This window comes from Dendrobates tinctorius, unplaced genomic scaffold, assembly GCF_039654945.1.
Source record: "Dendrobates tinctorius isolate UK_male_01 unplaced genomic scaffold, ASM3965494v1 ptg000111l, whole genome shotgun sequence".
NCBI lineage: Eukaryota > Metazoa > Chordata > Amphibia > Anura > Dendrobatidae > Dendrobates > Dendrobates tinctorius.
Genome location: NW_027361779.1, coordinates 6,275,417 through 6,291,844, shown reverse-complemented (window position 1 = coordinate 6,291,844; position 16,428 = coordinate 6,275,417). Strand labels below are relative to the sequence as shown.

Sequence of the window (16,428 nt, the reverse complement as noted above, 5' to 3'; positions counted from 1 at the left end):
ATTTATGAAAATACTAGACTTCTTTTCTCAATGTTCCTTTATGAGCTGAGTGACCTACGAACCTGCAAGACTTTTTGTTTCCAATTATAATTTCATAAAAAAATACTGTAAGCGACAAGTAAAGAAAAACTTAGATTTATTATACATGAGCATTTCTTCGGGACCACAGTATTATGGCTAAACTAAAGTATAAATATCGGCCAACCAGCTGAACGATGTTTACGGAAAGTGAAAATGTAAAAATTATTCTTTTTTTTTTTACACAGACATATACAGTATATATTTATATACTTACCTTGTAATGTCTTCACATCCTGTTCCGTCCAGATGTGTCCAGATCCCAGAATTCCAAGCAGCGAAAGTTCACCAACCGCCATATTGGCACACCCAAGTGATGGGTGTCTCAATATGGAAACTGCTGGTGGTATCAGCCTCTTGCGCGGTACCACCAGCGGAACACCGTCACACCACAATCATACACTCACTGTATATGCCACAAGCACCACACACACACACACTGTATATGCCTTACGTACCACACACACACACTGTATACACACCACACACACACACTGTATATGCCGTACGCACCACACATACACACACTCTATATGCCGTATACAGCCTCTTGCGCGGTACCACTAGCGAAACACCGTCGCAAACACACCGCTGCCGGGATTAGCCGAATGATTCACTGACCGCTGCCATCTTTGTACAGGAGGAGCGCATGCACAGTTTTAATGTGATCGCCGCTATCTGTCTGCACAAAGATGGCGGCTGTCTGATTTACTGCACCTGCGCAAATTCAGAACAGGCGCAGTGAATCATTCGGCTGATCCCGGCGGCAGATGTGTGACATGTCTACAGGCAGAGGAAGCCGGTCACATTAAAGGCGTTTTCCCACGAACGAAACTTAATTTTAAAAATCGTCTGTCTGACCATGTACGGAGCATACCACATCTCCTGAGCAGGGGAGGAAGCAAAAGACAATACTGACATTACAGCAAGGGATCACAGAGGATTCATTCTGTGAGGTAAAATATTTCACTGACTGCTTTTTAACAATATTTTACCTCACAAAATGTATCATCTGCGATCTCCTGCTGAAATGTCAGTATAGTCGCTTGCTTCCTCCCCTGCACAGGAGCTGTGGTATGTTCTGTACACAGTCAGACACAGGGGTGAGAGAGACAGAGCACAGGGGGGGGAGACAGCTCCAACGGGACAGCACATGAGGGGAGAACACAGCATAGGAAGGAGAGAGACAGCAGGCAAGGGGGATAGCATATAGGGTAGACAGGTCAAAGAAGAGAGCACAGACGGGAGAAGTCAGCACATGGGGAAAGAGAGAGTGGATAGGTGGGTGAGCACATGGGGGAGAGATTCTTAACGCTGCAAAGCCTGCCCCCATCGTGACATTACCGCCCCCTCCCAATGTGATAGCATCGGGCCTCTATCTAGCAATTTTTATTCAATGCAACATAAGTAGGTAAAATAAGAAGACCAGAGCTCCCATGTGACCAACCCCATTCAGCATGCACACACACTTTCTCAAGGCCTTCTCAAAGTGTCAGTGCAGGTGAAACAGAGTTGGCAAGATCCTCCCGTTTTACCTGTTTACGCTGCATTGAAAAGAGATACACGAAGAATAATGAGTGACGCTGTGTTTTCCATGTTTAGTGGAATAAACTGGAACTAGAAGAGGTGCATTAGAAGAGGTCTGGGGACACGAGATGAAAACCTAATTCTCCCTCTGTACAAATCACTCGTCAGACCACACTTGGAGTATTGTGTGCAATTTTTGGACGCCGGTGCTCAAGAAAGACATTACTGAACTTGAAAGGGTTCAAAGGCGGGCTACTAAAATGATAAATGGAGTTGGTTCACTACAATACCCAGAAAGGTTATCAAAATTAGGTCTATTTACTCTAGAAAAGAGAAGACTTAGGGGAGACCTAATATATATGTACAAGTATATCAGAGGGCAATACAGAGATCTCTCCAATGAACTGTTTGTACCAAGGACTGTGACAAGAACAAGGGGGCATTCTCTTTGTTTGGAGGAAAGACAATTTCTGCACCAGCATAGAAGAGGGTTCTTCACGGTAAGAGCAGTGAGGCTCTGGAATCCTCTTCCTGAGGAAGTGGTGATGGCCAACTCACTGAATGAATTTAAGAAAGGAATAGATGCTTTTCTTGTGAGTAACAGTATAGAAGGTTACGAATAACATAATATTATAGGTAGATGGTTGACCCAGCTTAGGGGAAGGAATTTTTTTCCCTATGGAGAAAATTGGCTTCTACTCTGTGGGTTTTTTGCCTTCTCCAGGATCAACAATGCAGAACAGCTGCACTAAAAATAGGCTGAACTAGATGGACATAAGGTCTTCCTTCAGCCTTCAAAACTATGTTACTATGTTATCTTTTGAACTGAGCACTATCATCTAAAGGGGGTTTTACACATAGCGATATCGCTAGCAATATCGCTAAAACGTCACTGGTTTTGTGACGTTATAGCGATATTGCTAGCGATATCGCTATGTGTGATACTTACCTCCGACCGGCTCCCCCGCTGTCCATCGCTGATCGCGCGAGATCGGGCGGCTCCATTTCTCGTCGTCTGCTTCCTGCTGTGACGACGAGCGTCGCCTGGAGGTGGGCGGGAGGACGTCTTCATCGCTGTGTGTGAAAGGTGAGTATCGTGCGCTGCGTCGCTGCTGCATCGCTATGAGATCTTTCTGTGTGAAAGCTCACTAGCGATCATTTAGCGATGCACCAGCGATCCTGACCGAGTCGGATCGCTGGTCGGATCGCTGGTGCATCGCTAAATGTAAAAGGGCCTTTAGAAGGCCAGCGAACATAAAAACCGTAGGCAGATCATTGTGGAATTTACCCATACAGTTATGGGACTGTGTATCCGCAGTGCTGGTGAGTCCTTCTTTTGTTATGGATATCAAAAGTGCAGTTTTTGATCATTCACACTACATACCAAGACAGTTGTGAATATGCACAAGTACCATATTTTTCAGGCTGTAAGACATACTCTTTTCTTCAAAATATTTGGAGGAAAGTGAAGGGTGTGTATTACAGTCCAGATGTACCTGCTGTGGATGGGGAGGTGGAGGAGCGGCGGCAGAGCTACGGGTCACAGGAGGCAGGAGCCAGCTACTGTGGCTAACACCTGTTCTCGTTGATAAGTAGAAATGAATATTCACAGCTGTCCATTCCCATGGGAGTGGAGAGCAGTGAATAATCATTCCCTTTAGTAGTGGGCACACATGATCGCCTGGCAGCTGCAGGAAGCCGGCTGCTGCGACTACTGTGCCCGCTATTAAAGATCAATGAATATTCACTGCTCCACAGGCCTATAGTCCCGGGCACAGGGAGCAGTGAGTATACCGGCAGCTGTCCCCTGCTTGTAGGCAGCGCATGATGATACTGTCATGCTTGTTTAGATAAAATGATCACCTGCTATGAGCGCCACCCGCTGGGTAGTGCTCATAGCTTGCAGATATGAAAAGTATGAAATATTTGCTCATAAGCGTTAATCTGCATGGCTTGCAGCGATCAGCAGCTGCAACATTAAAAGGAAAGACTTCACAGGTCTTGTTCTATTATGACAGCTATTAGTCTCCTTCTATTATAGAAGCTATTAGTCTCTTCCTTCTACTATAGAAGCTATTAGTCTCCTCCTATTGTAGAAGCGATTAGTCTCCTCTTTCTATAGTGGAAGCTAGTCGTTTCCTCCTTCTAAAGTGGAATCTATTAGTCTCCTCTGTCTATTGTAGAAGCCATTACCATCCTTCTTCTATTAAGGAAGTTATTAGCCTCCTCCTGTTATTGTAGAAGCTATTATTCTCCTCCTATTGTGGAAGCTATTAATCTCCTCTATCTCTTGTGGAAGCGATTAGTCTCCTCCTTCTATTGTAGAAGCTATTAGTCTCCTAATTTTCAAGCTACTGTACTAGTCTCTTTCTGTAGTGGAACTATTCGTCTCCTACTTCTACTGTAGAACCTATTAGTCTCCACCTTCAATAGCGGACGCTATCGGCCTCCTTCTATTGTAGAAGCTATTAGTCTCCTCCTGCTATTGTAGAAGCAATTATTCTCTTTCTTGAATTGTGGAAACTATTAGTCTCATCCTTCTATTGTGTTAACTATTAGTCTCATTCTAATGTGAAAGTTATTATTCTCCTTTTATTGTGGAAAACTATTAGTCTCCTCCTTCTATTATAGAAGCGATTAGTCTCCTATTATAGAAGCCATTAGTCTCCTCCTTCTATTATAGAAGCGATTAGTCTCCTCCTTCTATTATAGAAGCCATTAGTCTCCTCCTTCTATTATAGAAGCCAATAGTCTCCTCCTTCTATTATAGAAGCGATTAGTCTCCTCCTTCTATTATAGAAGCGATTTGTCTCCTCCTTCTATTATAGAAGTGATTAGTCTCCTCCTTCTATTATAGAAGCGATTAGTCTCCTCCTTCTATTATAGAAGCGATTAGTCTCCTCCTTCTATTATAGAAGCGATTAGTCTCCTCCTTCTATTATAGAAGCGATTAGTCTCCTCCTTCTATTATAGAAGCGATTAGTCTCCTCCTTCTATTATAGAAGCGATTAGTCTCCTCCTATTATAGAAGCGATTAGTCTCCTCCTATTATAGAAGCGATTAGTCTCCTCCTATTATAGAAGCGATTAGTCTCCTCCTTCTATTATAGAAGCGATTAGTCTCCTCCTTCTATTATAGAAGCGATTAGTCTCCTCCTTCTATTATAGAAGCCATTAGTCTCCTCCTTCTATTATAGAAGCCATTAGTCTCCTCCTATTATAGAAGCCATTAGTCTCCTCCTTCTATTATAGAAGCCAATAGTCTCCTCCTTCTATTATAGAAGCGATTAGTCTCCTCCTTCTATTATAGAAGCGATTTGTCTCCTCCTTCTATTATAGAAGCGATTAGTCTCCTCCTTCTATAATAGAAGCGATTAGTCTCCTCCTTCTATTATAGAAGCGATTAGTCTCCTCCTTCTATTATAGAAGCGATTAGTCTCCTCCTTCTATTATAGAAGCGATTAGTCTCCTCCTATTATAGAAGCGATTAGTCTCCTCCTTCTATTATAGAAGCGATTAGTCTCCTCCTTCTATTATAGAAGCCATTAGTCTCCTCCTTCTATTATAGAAGCCATTAGTCTCCTCCTTCTATTATAGAAGCCATTAGTCTCCTCCTTCTATTATAGAAGCCATTAGTCTCCTCCTTCTATTATAGAAGCCATTAGTCTCCTCCTTCTATTATAGAAGCCATTAGTCTCCTCCTTCTATTATAGAAGCGATATGTCTCCTCCTTCTATTATAGAAGCGATTAGTCTCCTATTATAGAAGCGATTAGTCTCCTCCTTCTGTTATAGAAGCGATTAGTCTCCTCCTTCTGTTATAGAAGCGATTAGTCTCCTCCTTCTGTTATAGAAGCGATTAGTCTCCTCCTTCTGTTATAGAAGCGATTAGTCTCCTCCTTCTGTTATAGAAGCGATTAGTCTCCTCCTTCTATTATAGAAGTGATTACTCTCCTCCTATTATAGAAGCGATTAGTCTCCTCCTTCTATTATAGAAGCGATTAGTCTCCTCCTTGTGTTATAGAAGCGATTAGTCTCCCCCTTCTGTTATAGAAGCGATTAGTCTCCTCCTTCTACTGTAGAAGTGATTATTCTTCTGCTTCTATTGTGGAAGCTGTTAGTCTGATCTTTTCAGGCAGCCCTCTCTCTAGACAAGTGAGCCATATCAATCAAGATAGAGGAGAAGGCCATGAGATGCTTTTTCAGGGAATATAACGGTCCATTGTGATCTGGGCTATGTCAACGTGATTCAAGTACTGTAATGTGAATGAAATAAGAGCAAAAACTGGACACTTGACTCTGTGACAGGTTTTCTTTAAAGGGTTATTGCTATCTTCAAATATTGAAAATATCAGATAGCTTTTTTTTAAACAAGCACTTAACATTTTGGAGCTTATGAAAATTTTCAGCCATTCTTAAGATATTAACACTTCATTTGTATCTAGACTGCGCTGAAGATGGTCAGGATTTGGAAGTAACACTACGCTCCAGCACTCTGGGCCAGCTTCATAACAGCGCTTACAAGATCAGTAGAAAAGAGCTAGCAAGCACTGTACATGTTCTCATGTCTAGTCAGTTGCCAAGACAACTAGCTATAAAACTAGAGAAAGAAACAGTGAAAATATTTGCTACAAATTTTAATAAGCAGTAAAATGTAAAAAAAAAAAGTTTGTATTTACAAGGCCAATCTGCCAATATCCATTTGTAAAAAAAAAAAAAACCTTTACAGTAATTCTCCCATTTTGCAGCTTTGGTAAAGCTTTTACTTTTTCCAGATTGGAAACAAAAAAGGTGAAAGACAAAGCCCCCATTCACATTAAACAGAAGTCGGCCACACCAGAACCTGCAGACCATTTAATGTGAATGGGGTGCAGCACAACAGATGAAGTCTGAGGAGAGAAGTCGGGCAGTTTTATCAAAGCTTTATGGTCTTTTTTTTTTTACTCTTTTACAGAAAACATGCAAATTACATTTTGCAAAGAAAACCAAAAGAGCCTTTTTTGGTATCATCACAACAAATTAAACCTATACACTTTATTGTTAATTGCAGAGCAGCTTTTCAAGAGTCAATTTTCCAAAATTAAGAAATAGTTGCAGGTGAAAGTACAGTCTCTATTACTATAGAAAATGTCAAGCACAGCAGCAACTGTTGACAGCAATTTGGCCAATTAGACAACATGATGATTTTTTTTATTTTTCTTATGAGAATTTCCACCCCAAAATGTATACATAGTAAAATATTAGCAAATGTCATGGTCAAGATCATGGTTAGGATTCTTGACTCATTTTTTCATTATCAAATGTGGCTTTGGGGTAAACAAAGCGTCTATGTCTAATGGCCAAGTACTCCTTCTATGCCCTTATACAAATGCTTGCCCGTCTCTGCTAAGCATGTATAGTGGGGAAAATAAGTATTTGATACACTGCCGATTTTTGCAAATTTTCCCACCTACAAAGAATGGAGAGGTCTGTAATTTTTATCATAGGTACACTTCAACTGTGAGAGACAGACTATAAAGATAAAAAATAGTAAATCACATTGTATTCTTATTATATAATTATATTGCATTTAAATGTATAAAGTATTTGATACAATAGAAAAACAGAACTTAAATATTTGGTACAGAAACCTTTGTTTGCAATTATAGAGGTCAAACTTTTCCTGAAGTTCTTGACCAAGTTTGCACACACTGCAGCAGGGATGTTGGCCCACTCCTCCATACAGATCTTCTCCAGATCTTTCATGTTACGGGGCTGTTGCTGGATAACACTGAGTTTCAGCTCCCTCCAAAGATTTTCTATTGGGTTCAGGATTGGAGATTGGCTAGGCCACTCCAGGACCTTGAAATGCTTCTTACAGAGCCACTCTTTAGTTGCCCTGGCTGTGGGTTTCGGGTCATTGTCATGCTGGAAGACCCAGTCACGAACAATCTTCAATGTATCACTGAGGTAAGGAGGCTGTTGGCCATTTTTCCTTCAATACGGTGCAGTGTCCTGTCCCCTTTGCAGAAAAGTACCCCCAAAGTATGATGTTCCCTCACTATGCTTCAAGGTTGGGATGGTGTTCTTGGGGTTGTACTCATCCTTCTTCTTCCTCCAAACATGGCGAGTGAAGTTGATACCAAAATGTTCTATTTTGATCTCATTTCACCACATAACCTTCTTCAATGCCTCCTCTGGATCATCCAGATGGTCACTGGTAAACTTCAAATGGGCCTGGATACATGCTGGCGTGAGCAGGGGGACCTTCATTGACCAGGTCCCTCCTGTGTAGATCTGGGCTGATTCCTGACCTTTCTCAGAATCATCCTTACCCCACGAGGCGAGATCTTACATGGAGCCCCAAACTGTGGAAGATTGACAGTCATCTTGTGTTTCTTCCACTTTCTAATAATTGTGATAACAGTTGTTCCTTCTCAACAAGCTGCTTGCTTATTGTCCTATAGCCCTTCCCAGCCTTGTACAGATGTACAAATTGTCCCTGGTGTCCTTAGACAGCTCTTTGGTCTTAGCCATGGTGGAGGGGTTGTAGAGTGATTAATTGTGTGGACAGGTGTCGTTTATACAGGTAACGAGTTCAAACAAGTGAAATGAATACTGTACAGGTAATGAGTGCAGAGTAGGAGGGCTTCTTAAAAGAAAACTAACACGTATGCGAGAGACAGAATTCTTGGTTTGTGGGTGATCAAATACTTATTTCATACAATAAATTGCAATTTATTTATTTAAAAATCATACAATGTGATGTTATGTTTTTTATTTTTAGATTCTGCCTCTCACAGCTGAAGTGTACCTATGATAAAAATTACAGACCTCTCCCATTCTTTGTAGGTGGGAAAACTTGCAAAATCGGGAGTGTATCAAATACTTATTTTTCCCACTGTATGTGTATTCGATGTGGAAAGAGAAAAAAAAAACACTACCAGACATGTCTGATGGAGGCCTATTTGCCTTGAGAACCAAAGGACTAGGATTATTAGAATGCAACATACCTGACTCTACTTTGCTCTAAAGTTTTCCAGTGGTGGACAACCCAAAACACCGTAAAATGTCAATTAGTTGTGCCAATCTTAGCAAGTCCAACCAGCATTCAAATATGGCTACCTTTACACCACTTCACACTAATAGTCTAGAGGCCTACAAACTAATCTAAAGTAAAGTGTATATATACATATACACACACAAACATACAGTGCCTTGAAAAAATATTCACACCAAGTGAACTTTTAAATATTTATTATCTGTGAAGTGTAAGGGGAAATGATTTATGGTTTTCAAAATATTTAAAAAAAAAAAAAGGTAAATCTGAAAATTGTGACCTGTGTGTAATTTATTCACAGCATAAATGCACATGTTCTGTCAAGTCCTCAGAGGATTCTATTAGAACATTAGGGATCAAAAAGCATCATGAAAACAAAGGAACACACCAGATAGATCAGGGATAAAGTTGTGAAGAAGTGTAAAGAGGGTTAAAAAATAGCCCAAGCTCTGATTATCTCACAGAGCAGTGTTCAACCAATCATACAAAAATGGAATGATTATGAAATAACTGCAAACCTACCAACACAAGGTCTTCCATGTAAACTGACATTACAAGCAAGGATAATCCTAATTAGAGAAGCAGCCAAGAGTCACATGATCAATCTGGAGGAGCAGCAGAGATCCACTACTCAGGTGGGAGAATCTGTCCACATTTAAACTATTAGTAGTATACTTCACAAATCTGGCCTTTAAGGAAGAGTGGAAAGAAGAACTCCATAAGATGTCACATGTGCAGTTTGAAAAAGCCATGTAAGGGAAAAAGCTAGCATGTGGAAGAAGGTGCCCTTGTCAAAGGAGACCAAAGTGGAACTTTTTGGGCTAAATGCTAAAGCACATCAACTTGCTAATACCATCCCCACCGTCAAATATGGTGGTGGCGTCATCCTGTTGTGGGGATGATTTTCTTCAACCAGGACAGTGAAGCTGGACAGAGTTGATGGAGAAAAGAATGGACCTAATTACAGAGGAATCCTGGAGGAAAATCTGTTTAAGATGCAAAACGTGAGACTGGGGAGTAGGTTCACCTTCCAGCAGAACAATTACCTTAAATATACTGCCAGAGCTACAATGGAATTATTCAGATCAAAGCATATTATGGCCCAGTCACAGTCCAGACCTACATCCCATTGAGAATATGTGGCAAGACTTGAAAATTGGAGCATTGGAGCGAGGTGCCAGATTACAATATACAACTTGTATAATCCAAGAACCAAATCAAATTCTAAAAGTGCTGAGGATGAAATCAAAAGTACCTGTTTGTGGAAGATTCCTCAGAGCCACAGCAAGGATCCACTCAGTGTCCCCTCACCCCAACGCGCATTTCACTGCCAGCTTCTTCTGCTGGATGAATCGCTTCATCCTCAGCACTTTTAGAATTTGATTTGGTTCTTGGATGATACGCGTTGTTTAGTGCAATCTGGCAGCTCGCTCCAATGCCATGTCCATCTGAGTATATAGGTATAGGAAGTAACAATAGGTGTGTAGTGGATTCTAACACCCTATATTTAACTTCATGTACTGTTTCTCTAAACTTATCTCATTAGAGGTTTATGTCTTGGTTGTCACTTGTGCACTGCACCTAGTATACATAGTTATAATGTAGTTATGTGAGACCATGTGGTAGAGTCGACATTTTTCACTGAACCACTGCATTGGGGTTATTGCACGTCATTTTTTCTCATACCCCATTTATAAGTACATTTTCTCATATTCTGAGTTTTTTCCATATTTGACCATCTCAGCATCCCCTATACAGCATTTTTGATTTTTTAGTGATATGTTTAAGTATATTTCAATAAAATATTGCTTTTTAATTCATGGATCTCTTCACTACTCAGCTGTATTCGACTCATGGCTCAGGTTAATTTGTGTTTCATTTAGATTAAGCAGTAAGTGATCTAAGTATTATGTGACTGAAATCCATACAACCCCAAGGGCTTGCTCACACGAGCGAATAAGTCGGATGAGTGCAATTCGATCCAAAAATCGGATTGCACTCGGCCCAGTGTTATTCTATGGGGCAGTGTACATCTACGATTATTTGCTCATGCCGGTTGGGCATATGAAAACAATCACAGCATGCTGCGAATGGCTGTGAGAATCGAATCGCACGCACACATACACAAACATAGGTGCTTGTGAAACGTGGCACTGCACCCGGATGTCACAGAGTGCAGTGCGATTCCCACGGACGTCGGTAATGGAGGAGATGGAGTCTCCTCTGCACCTGTGCTCTAATTCTTTCTTGCGAGAGGATCAGAGCACTGACTCTCGGCTCATGCTTGCAGCAGAGCTGGAACCTAGTGATGAGCGGACGTGCTCGGATAATGTCTGAATTGCCTATTTGTTACGCAATCCCCACGTGTTGTCTAACAACCGCAACTCATGCAGCTGCAGAGACTCGAACATGATATACGAGCACGCCCAGATGCTGGGATAAGACGGTATCGGAGCACATTCGCTCATCACTACTGGAGCCGAGTGTCAATGCATATGCTAGTGTGATTCCAGCCTAAAGAAGAATTCAGTAGTTCCAGATAGAAAGCAAGACTGAACTTGAAACAAAAACAAAACAAACTTTCCTATACCGCACAGGGAAATATCTTTAGGTTGCATATGAACATCAGCGTGTATACACAAAGCAGTTGGATGCCTCAAATATGATTTAGCTGAAATACATCTCTGGCATGTTTTCACCTTTTTATTTTGTGCACATCTCGTTGATATAAATGAGGCACAGTACTTCAAACGTACTGATGCCTTCTTTAGAAGTGATCTGCCCACCCCAATATCTTTCCTGCCTATGTTATATAGGCAGCTGACGGCGCGCTAAGATGCTATGAAATGGACATTGCAATTCAGCCTTGTTTTGACAGATATAAAATAACAAGCAGACCTCATGCTGCTCTGCTGAAACAACAGAATGGGGATGATCAATGTGTCCAGCTCTCTACTCCGTAAGAATGCTATCAATCTAAAGCATATCTGTACGCGCACAGATACTATCAGATGCCTATTACAAATATAACCAGCAAAAAAGAATTCTACACAGTGACAAGAAGTATGAGAATATATTATTTTGTGAGCCTTTTTTGCAACTTAAGAACAACATAATTTCTATCATATCCTGGAAAATGCAGCAAAACAAAGCAATGCTTAGCCCGAGGACGTGCAGAAATGTCGAGTCCTTAGACAGACAATTCAGATTGTGGTGTAAACAGCGGACAGAAAACAGCTTTAACAACTTGCGGTAAAATTTGTGACTTTTCTTCCCACTCGTCACAGGTGAAAAAAGAAGGGATGGGAATTCATATGTCTATGTGCCGGCCACAACTGGTCCAGGGCTTGGAAACAGCAGAATGGGCTGAGCTGTGCTGTAACTGCCATAGAAGTGAATGGGAGATATGAAAACAGCATGCACCAAAAAGTAGCCAAAAGGAAGAAAAAGAAAAGCACAAGACATCTAGTGAAGATTCTCTATCTCCTCTGAGGCCATGTGCACACGATGCAGATTTGCAGCGTTTCCGCAGCGGATTTTACCGCGCAGAAACGTTGCATATCCGCATTGTGATGTACAGTACCTTTAAAATGAATGAAAAAAAAAACGCTGTGCAGACGCTGCGGATTTTTCTGCGCGGTTTTCCTGCGGTACAAAATCCGCAGCATGTTACTTCTTTTGTGCGGTTTTCCATCTCCCCAGTCACCAAATCCGCAGGGGGAAAACCGCAATGGAAGACCGCACAAAAACCGCATGAAAACCGCGTGAAAAATGGAAGAAATCCGCAGGAAAAATGCAGGTCATTTGACCTGCGGTTTTCTTCCATTCTGCACGGAAAAATCTGCAGGGCTCAAAACTCCGTCTGCACTCAGCCTAAATTATTCCAGAATCCAAAAATGGACACCGAGAAGGCTTTTTTCATTAGCAATTAAGTTCTTTATATGAAAAAAGTACAACACAGCAATTACGGAAATCATCTAGACGTGCAACTTGTATGGCTAAAATCCATCAGAACAGTTCATAAATGCAAAAACGTAGCAATCCATGGAGACTCACATGATGGCAAGTGAGCGTGAACACAAACAGGTGTGGTGCTTCTGGGGCATCACCCCCTTTCTCAGTCATGGGCAGTGATCTCAGCATTTTTTGATATGGAAATGAAGCAGCACAGTAATGTAGTTATAGGAACTATTATGATAGTTATGGAAATAGCTTAGAACAACCACCACAGCGGTTTTAGAACTTGCACACAGACCAAGATAATCCCAGCTTTGCTATATGAAGTAGATATGCACATAATCCCTTTAATGGTCTGATTTTGAAATCACAAAGGATGTGCTGCAAATATGGCAATATACACCTTATTAAAAAAACTACAAATACAGTAATTACAAAATTTAAATACAGTTAAGCGGGGAAAAAAACACATCAAATACTGTTTGGACAGAGATGTGTCGCGACTCTGTTGTTGGGTGACCCAGGACCAGGGGTTCCTTCCCTGTCACTAATGCTAGGGGTGCCCTAGCTCGCCCTGTTCCCCAGATTACTTCTGGTGGTGAAGACGCTGGAGCCACGTACCTTGCAGTACCCCTAACAGTTAGCATGCATCTTCAGGGTGTTGAGGAGACATATCTGGTCACTTGGGATGATCTAGTCTCAGTCATTTTTTAGTGACCCCTTACTTACTATTGCTGCAGTGTTTCATTAATGGTTTTAGATCTACAGTCCAGATTGCAGCATGTACTAGTCACCCGCAGTGGTGTAATATGCAATGGGTTGTTCTGAAGGAAATAGCCCAGAGTGCTGAACTAGAAAGCATTTCAAAGAAAGAGTTAAGGACCCTATAAGTGCTGTTCAGAATGCAGTGATACATGATAAGTCCAAGAGCTCCAGATAGGAGGTCTTATGAATGTTCCTATAACCTCCCTAATTAACAGCCACCATATAACTATCAAACGCTGTTCTACATCCAGCTACACAACTATGAGTGGATTTAGAAAAGGGGTTAGAATATCAGGATCGGGAAGGGGGAGGGACCGAGAGCCAAAACCTGCCTCTGCAAACTAGCAGATGAGGAAGCGGAGTCTGACACTGACACATGAACATGACTGTCAGGCATTGATGGAGGCAGAGACATATGGCTTGTTAGATATTAGTGATGTCCCTAACCCCTCTGCTGAGTATTTTGTAGATGATTCCAGAGCTTGGATCAATGATCAAGGACGATTCATCACCGGGTATGCAGTAGTCCACAATGAAAACCTCAAAAAGAGGAAAAAATCCTCCAAAAAATTGAGATACAAACCAGACAGGCCTAAATGCATCTGTACTAATCCAGGGTGCAGCGGACCCAAGTAAAATGGCAGCGGCACAGGTGCATAAATACCAAATGAAACAGCCAGCCTACAATCAGGGATTGGCCGTGTGGTACACCAGCGCAGAAGAAATGATCCGCATGTGGCAGTGTTCACACATGCCATTTTACTTGGGTCCACTGCACCCTGTATTAGTGCAGATGCATTTAGGCCTGTCTGGTTAGTAGTCCACAATGGTAAGGCAGTAATACAACAACCACTCTCCTCCAGCTGCTCTACGCCAGAGGCTGAGCTGAAGTCACTAGCTGCAGCGTGTAATCTGGGAAAAGGTAACAAGATTCATGTATTTTCGGGCTTGAGATATGTTTTAAAGGGTCACACATGACTTTGGCACCATTTGGCGAAGTGGTAATTTTCTGGTTCCTGATGGCAAACCTATGAGGCGGTAGAGCAGCTACTCACAACACTCACCCTTCCCCAAAAGGCAGCTATCAGCAGCACACACGGGAACAAACTCAGCTTGCAGTAGGGATTGCCTTGGCCAACCAGGTGGCTAAAGAAGCAGCACAACTACTTCTGACAGGTATGTTGGCCATAGCAGACATGGCCCCGCTAGGGGGACTCAGTAAGCGAAAGTGTGGGAAGCCCCCATTTGACAGAGGAGACTGTCACCGCACCGGCCCCAGCGGCCGTTGATCGCAAACTACTGCAGGCTTTCCAGACCCAGACCCCCCTACATGGACAGAGCACATGGGTTTAAGCTGGTGCTAAGCAGTCATTTTCAGGGGTATGGCAGGTTATCTCCAGGATTTGCCTCCCACGCTGCCTGTTCTCCATGATGGCTGCCCTAGCATATTTCCCCGATGCAAAGGGTGTTATGTGTGCATTGATTCTACAAAACTGGTGTGTCCCAGGGTTCCCGATTGCTGCTACAAAGTACGTTTCACTTGTGCTAAACATAACCCTGGTAGACCTATTCAAGTCCCACAGAAATGCACACCAAAACCAGATTACCCATTTCAGAGACTGCAGGTGGACTACATACAGCTACCTAAGGTGGGTACTTATGAATACGTCCTGGTATGCATGGATATCTTCCCAAGATCATCTGAAGCTTAGGATATGACCAACGTAAAAAAAAAGAATTGATCAGTGAGGCAATTTGTAGATATGGGGTGCACAGAACCATAGAAAATGACAGAGGAACACACTTTACTCAAGAACTGATGAAACGGATTATGGAAACTTTTGGAATAGGGCAGGCTTTACATGTTCCGCAGAACCATAAAGTAGTGGGAAGGTGGAACGCCTAAATGATACTCTGAAATAAAATTCCAGAAGTGCCTGGAAGAAACACACTGGTCCTGGATAGTTTGCTTTTCATTGCATTCAGTGAGGACTGCCCCAAGGGGTAGAGAGAAGCTGTTTCCCTGTATGAAATACTGTATGGTAGTGTCCCTAATACAGGGTTGTATTTCCCGCAGCAGCTGCAGGTGTCCTACAGATCCCTCGCTGAATATGTCTTGAGGTTGCATAAACATTTGACTATTATTACTCATAACTGTGTTCTTTCCTCCATCCCAGACCCCTACATAAGTGGCACACACACACTGGTATTACTAGTGTATGTAACTGCTAGAACTGGAATATTTGTTATGACGACACTATGTAAAGAGACGTAAGATCAGACATCATAGATCGTCAGATATCACATCTGCAAAATATCACCGTGCTCCTCCAGTAGTCATATATGACCAGATTTACAAACAAGGAATCTGTCAGTGAACAGGATTCGTCCCCTATAACAGCATGGGGAAGTAGCTGAAGGATAAATTGTCTGTAATAATAAAAAGGGAGGAATTGTTATGGTAAATATTTAGGCTGAGTGCAGACGGACTTTTTGGCCCTGTGGATTTTTCTGCGCAGAATGGAAGAAATCCGCAGGTCAAATGACCTGCATTTTTCCTACGGATTTCTTCCATTTTTCCTGCGGTTTTCCACTGCGGTTTTTGTGCGGTTTTCCACTGCGGTTTTCCCCCTGCGGATTTGGTGACAGGGGAGATGGAAAACCTCACAAAAGAAGTAACATGCTGCGGATTTTGTACCGCAGGAAAACCGCGCGGAAAAATCCGCAGCGTCTGCACAGCGGTTTTTTTTTCATTGATTTTAAGGCTACTGTACTTCACAATGCGGATATGCAACGTTTCTGCGCGGTAAAATCCGCTGCGGATACACTGCAAATCTGCATCGTGTGCACACAGCCTTATACTTTGCTTTGATTATTATTTAGACAATTGAATCTACTTGTATATCTTAGATCATTTGGATTTTAGTATTAGCTTTATAAGTGTTATTCATAAAAGCAATATCACAGGGTGTTCTCTCTGATATAGAGAGGTCTGGGTTAAACATTTCTTTGTCTCTGAAAGTATAGTAAACTGGTTAGAACTGGATAGAACAGAATTTTGAAA

General features: G+C 41.9%; 1 protein-coding gene across 3 annotated transcripts in view; it reads right to left on the bottom strand.

Annotated features, from left to right (window-relative positions):
* Positions 1 to 16,428, bottom strand: part of ASCC3 (activating signal cointegrator 1 complex subunit 3) — an 825,088-nt gene that overhangs the window by 511,676 nt on the left and 296,984 nt on the right. The window lies entirely within an intron of this gene.